The sequence below is a fragment of the Arachis stenosperma genome, chromosome 5 (genome assembly GCF_014773155.1).
Source record: "Arachis stenosperma cultivar V10309 chromosome 5, arast.V10309.gnm1.PFL2, whole genome shotgun sequence".
In the NCBI taxonomy this organism is placed as follows: domain Eukaryota; kingdom Viridiplantae; phylum Streptophyta; class Magnoliopsida; order Fabales; family Fabaceae; genus Arachis; species Arachis stenosperma.
Window position 1 is genome coordinate 6,779,066 of NC_080381.1, and position 6,581 is coordinate 6,785,646.

Sequence of the window (6,581 nt, forward strand, 5' to 3'; positions counted from 1 at the left end):
AAAAATTACATGCATTAAAGAATTTTCAATGAAGGTAAAAATCTGAATTGTGAATTATGACTGCTCAACTTTGGCATAAGCTATAGATACAATTTCTGATTTTTCTTTTTAATTAAGCTAGGAATTTTTCTCTTTTTTTTTTTTACTCTTTAATCTACAGATAATTAAATTAAGCAAGTTAAGATATGATTAAATAAGAAAATGGGTTCAAGACTCAACAAAAACACTCCAACTTTATAGAAAGGAAAAATAATTAAATAATGACAAAGAAATCAGCATTTTACAAACAAGTATGTACTGAACGAACATATAAAAATAATATTGGCTTCCTAGAAAATATTCTCAAAACAATGGAGAAATGAAAATAGCTTACCAAAAGTTAATAGTGTACAACTTGGATCAACAATATTTACAAAAATCTGGAAAAAATTATTTAATATGTTATTAAAGTTGAAGTATAAAAGTAAATAATTTATCATAAATTTTATTAAAAGGTATACTTTAAATATAAATATATAACTTCATGGGGCCAACCTGAGGGATTTTTTCAATAATAAAATAAAAAATATATTATTTCTCCAAACATAATTTTTGGATTTTAATTTTTAAAATACGATTTTTTTTTTTAATTTAAGCAAGTTCGCCGGATCCCCGGCGAACTCTATGAAGATTGGCAAGTTCGCCTAACCCCGGCTGCAAACTCTATAAATTTTATAGAGTTCACCTAACTCCGGCAAACTTCACTCAAGTTTTTTTGAAACGCGCACTTTTATGTCTAGAAAATAGTATATAGATCTACAAACAGTATATAGGAGTACACAACAATATACGGATAACAAGCATGGCTTCTTCAAGAATTTTTTTAATTATAAATTAAAAAAAAATAAGTCATATTTAACAATGGCAACCATCTCTAAAAATACATAGGTACACTGGAATAAGCCATATATAACAAGGAATTTTTTAATTATAAATTAAAAAAATAACCATTATTAATTTTCCAATTTGATATATTTAAAGTAGTAGTGGATTATTTTTGGAAAATAATTTTTTTTTAATTTATAATTAAAAAATTCTTGTTAAATATTGCTTATTCCGGTGTACCTATGTATTTTAAAGACGATAACAATGGTTGCCATTGTTAAATATGACTTATTTTTTTAAATTTATATTTAAAAAAATTCTTGAAGAAGCCATATTTGTTGTCCGTGTATTTTTTGTACTCCTATATACTGTTTGTAGATCTATATGCTATTTTCTAGACATAAAAGTGCGTGTTTCAAAAAAAAACTTCTTGTCAATTTTTATAGAGTTCGCCGTGGTCCAGCAAACTTGCTTAAATGCAAAATAATTAAAGTCCAAAGATCATATTTAGAGAAATAATAATTTTTTTTTATTATTGAAAAAAAAAACCGTCAACCTGAACCCAACCCTAATCATACAAACTTAAATTTAAAAATAAATAAACATCAAACTGTTCTAACCTCAGATTTACAGTTATCAAATTTTCACAGACAGTCCTCCATGCCTGCAAAATAATTTATAATTGAAACTAACAGTTTAATACACAGCTCAAAGAATGTAAGCTTGCCAGAGATCTGAAGATCATGAGATGCGAGCAAGTAATATTTTATGCCCTTCAAACAAAACATGTCAGAAACATTAAAAGTATTGACATTTATAAATTTACTAGGTTATGATTATAAAAACCTCTCGGCCACAAGAATCAACATTAATAAAAATGGGTAAAAAAGGAAAATAAAGACAGAAGTAAGATACACACAAAAACAAACAAAAAAACTTTATTTGGTTTTGGTCATCCTGAAAAGTTCCATAATATAGAATTATATATCTTTCTCTTTTTGTTATTTTCTCTCGCTGATCAATACATTAATGACCACTTAGTAGATTTACTAATTTTCAAATTAATGATGGTATAAAATTTAGGCGAGCCACTATATCAAAATATAGATAATAGATACTATGTAACTACTCGATGATGGGATAAATTTCAAATCTAAATTTGGCTTCGGAGTTGACCTAGCTTGAATTTTTGATAACCAAACCAAATTAGAATGACATACTACAGGTTACAGCACTTCTAAAAAGATAAGCAACAATAAAAATTACCTGTTCCTATAAAGCCTCTCTCAGATGAGATACAAGGCTAACTCTAGATGATTCTATAGCTATTAGTTGCTTGATGCAGTTCCTAAGTATGGCATTATGTCCCTAGAATTCATCCACTACTTCAGATCCACGGAATTACCTTACTCATTGAAGATTAAATAAGTAAAGGATATCCAAATAAGATGAAATCAACAAGATTCCCATTAAACACATTACCTAGTAGTCTACTTACATTATAACTAATACACAAGCTGTTTGGATGAATTGGTGATTTGACAGAGTTAAATCAAATATTTAGTTGAGGTAATCACCCAATTAGCAATGTCAATTGGGCAGGCCACTCATTGCTTAATCCAAATCGAAGAAAATCTCATATCCTAAGCTGTTAAAACTGTAATGTTAATGGTTTGATAAACTAGAAAAGATTAAGATAAGGAGAAAAATAAGTTATTCTCAGTGTTGAAGAGAATAAAAAATTCCTTTAAAAAATATTTATTGAGTTATTACACCTTATATACTATGTATTTTTTATGTACTCTTACTAAAAAAATTACAATAGTAAACCTAAATCTATTATTAATTAAAAAAAATAATCTAGGTAACACAAACATTAAAATGTTGCACTCATGTATTTCTCACTATCAATTCTATTTATTTTACAAAAAAATCAATTATATTTTTATTTATAATTGTTTAAGTACCATAACTTAGCATTTTGCAAAAAAAATAATAAAGTGACATAATTCATACCAAAAAAAGCTGAAGAGTCAAAGGCAAAGGGTTTTCGGTAATGCATTTATCGATTTATTGCCTTGAGGCAAGATGCATCAATACCTCACTGAAGAAGATTGTGGACATTCTCCTTATAAATTGATTATCCGTGCAAAGCACTCGTAGTAAAAATTAAATATATTTTAAAAAATAAAAATAACTCCCTTTACCTACTAGTTCCAAAGAGTACTAAAAATAGACAGTTTGCTAATTTTTTAACAATTCAACTATTTACCTCCTTTAGCATCACACATAGCATGTTAGATAGCTAGATTTTTGGTCTTTTAAAGTTATCAAAATTGAGCTGAATAGAGGATATCTCACCTTGAGATCCTGACCCAAAAGACAAAAGCACGGACTTAGAGAAGGGTAACACCATGGTGGCTCACCTCAATACCTTCAACCTCTCCAAACATAATTAGACTACATAAACTAAGTATTACATCCACACCGTATAAGTTCCAAACTAACAATATTCATACTTAAAAAAGTGTTACCATTTTTGTAACAAATTTCGTTTTTTGTATCAAAATAATTTGATACAAAATATTACTTTGAATTGTAACAGTTTTATTTTTTGTAACGGGACATACTGCAACGATCCCTTTTTTTGTTATAAATTTCTTTTGTTTTAAAATTTTTATTTTTTATAACAATTTTTTTTGTTACAAATATTATTTTTTCTTGTAGTTAATGACTTAACCAAACACTTGGCAACACTGAAAAAGTAACAATACATCAAAGAAATGACCGTGTTGAATTAACACACATTAAAACAAAAAAAATCCGTCAGATTCCTAACCTAAAATACTCAAACTAAGTTCGTAAGCTAAAAAAATACATCCAAAGACACATTAATCAGGCATCATCCAAATTGCAGATTCTTTTATCATCTCACATCTTAAATTGAAAATAAAAATAAACCAAACGACAGTTCAATTGAAGACACATAGCTTCAGTTGCACAAACAAGAATTAGCATTAATAGCAGAAAACTAAATTCGAAGCTTAAGAACTGAAACCGCAAGATCTAAAACAGTGAAAATAATGAGTAACGCAAACGCAAAGATCTAACTTGTAAGAGAATAAAATAAAGGAGTTGTAAGAGAGAGCACAGTAGATCGAAGCTACAAACGAGTAGACTCGGCGATACCTAAAAGAGCAGATCGGAGCTGCAAGAAGGATATGAGTTAAAGAGCGAGTTCATGAGCCCTAAATAAAAAACCAAAAGAGAGAAAGATAGAAAGCGATAGGTATGAACCTTTGCTTGATCTGAACTGCGGTGACGAGGGCGGTAGCGACGGGTACGGTGAACTTCAGCAGTGAGCTTAAGTTCTCTCCTCTCTGAGACCTCTTTCTTTGGTTTTTCTGAGTCTCTTATTTCTTTAGTTTAAATAAAAAATTATTTTAATAAAAATAATACTAGCTATAATTCTATGGCCACTAAAATATTTTATTAAAAAGATAATGATAGTAATAATAATAATTGTCATTACAATATAATTTTAATAAGAATAATACTGAGTATAATTTTATAGTCACTAAAAATTTTTTATTAAAAAATATTTTAATGATAATAATACTGGCCATAACGTCATGGCCAACTAAAATTTTTTACAAACAAAACTTTTTTTGTATTTATTAGTGACAATAAAGACAGTTATCATTATAATATATAATAATAATGACAAATATATAATTACCGCAAAAACATAACTTAAATTAAAGAATTAGTGGCCATTATGTTATTGCCACTAAAAATTTGTCGCTAAAATATATATCTTTTTGTAGTGAATTGTAAGTTTTCTTAAAGAATAATTATAAATTTAAGTCGCAGTTTAATATAGTACTTTAGGATAGAAGGCAGCCATTACTATCCACATTTGACTGTTGCTATATAAGTTTTACATTTATTTTATTGTGTATATTAATTAAATTATACTTTATTATTTTATTTTACATGTTGTATGTGAAATAATGCCATTGTATTATAAGAATGAGATTAATTTTTATAATCTAATGTGAATCTTTTTATTATTTTATTTTTTATTTGAATACTATCCATAAAAAATAGTTACTTAAAGTAAAACACTATGTAAAGAGAGATAGAAATTTTTTAAATTTATTGTTCTGATTTGCTTTTTAATCCTTACTTAATATAGCCAAATTTAACAGTTTTGATGGTGGTGATTTTTTGTAATTAGTTAAAAGATTTTAACTTTCTCTTTTTTTTTTTATCTCTCTCTACCATTTTAAACAAACTCAATTTTATTATTAAATAATCTTTTAAATTCAAAATATTTTTAACTTCTTATATAATAATTAGACTCAATAAATTACCAAAATTCAAACCTATTTTCTTAAAATATTTCTTATTCATATGATTTGGCTGAAATCTGTCCATTATAATTTGGCCCAATTATATCTATAAATTGGTTTATAACTTATAAATAAATAAATAAATGTATTTTATGCACGTACTCGGCCATATAGCTTTAACGAATTAATTCTGTTAAGGTCAAATAACAAACACATGTTGTAGTACGCTATTTAATTAAATATTTATTATTTATCTCATACTTTTTTTTATTTGAGCGTCGGCCGATATAACTTTTTTGGAGCAATGAGCTATACATCATCAATAAGGCTGACACAGGATCGAGTTATTTTTTATTTCAAAAATGTTATTCATACATTAAAATTAACGAATATATTTTGGTATAAATATATGTATAATTTAATTTATTTTTAATATAAATTTATATTTTAACGTATATTTTATATTGATGACTAATTTTAGTGGCTGATTTTGGTATACATGTAACATAATCGATTTTATTTTAAGTTTATTACTATAACGTCCTGAAATTTTTTTTGAACATTTTACATTTGATTTGTTTTATTACTATCCAACTATTCAATTTTATTAAAATTCTTACATTATCCTTTTTCTCTCTTCCCAACCCTAACCCTAATTTTATCCATACTAATCCTCTTCTAACACACACACGAGAATGAAAGAAAGAAAAAGAGAAAGAAGAGAACCAAGATGCGAGACAGAGAGAAAGAGAAGGAGGCGTCGTCCCGCGCTGCTGTGCCTTGTCGCTGTCGCTGAAGCATCCATCATCGCTGCGGTTGCCTTGGTCATCATCGAAGGGTGCCGCTGCTAAGCTTGAGAGAGCGAATAAGGGAGCTTCTTAGAGAGAGATCAGAAGGGGGTTTGCGGGAGAGGAAGAACTGTGACAAGGGAAGAAGGGGGGCCGCCTCTGTCGCGGACAAGCCATCGCCGTTGAGACCGTCGCCGTCTCTGTTGGGGGCCGCTGTCATTGCAGAATGAAGAGGGAGAGTTTGAGATGGCCAAAAAAAGGGGGAAGAGAGAGTCGCAATGGAGGAGTCATTCACCATCGTCGCGTCTACTGTTGCCATCAACGGAGCTCGTCGTCAGGGGAGCATCATCGACGTCACTGCTAATGAACCGTCTCAGTCCCTGTTTTGGTCTTGCTCAGCCCCACACCCCTTCATTTTTGTCTCTAAATCAGCGCCATTTTCTCCTATTCTGATTCCATTTATAAAACTGTAATGCTTCCACCTTTATTCTGCTGCATTTTGTTATTTTCTTACATGTTCTTATTTTAATTGCGATAATATATGTCTCTATTTTAGTACTATCGCCCTACTTTT

At 28.9% G+C, this 6,581-nt stretch overlaps 1 long non-coding RNA gene across 2 annotated transcripts; it reads right to left on the reverse strand.

The window, feature by feature from the left end:
• Nucleotides 1-383: 383 nt before the first annotated feature.
• On the reverse strand, nt 384-4,251 carry LOC130978996 (uncharacterized). Of its 2 annotated transcripts, XR_009086508.1 has the most exons (4): nt 4,162-4,249; nt 4,054-4,072; nt 1,485-1,528; nt 401-419 (listed from the first exon to the last, which is right to left on the reverse strand). It is a non-coding gene; the product is annotated as an uncharacterized LOC130978996 (long non-coding RNA). The 2 variants fall into 2 exon arrangements; XR_009086507.1 differs by lacking the exon at nt 4,054-4,072 and having other exon boundaries at nt 384-419; nt 4,162-4,251.
• Between the last annotated feature and the right edge of the window lie 2,330 nt (nt 4,252-6,581).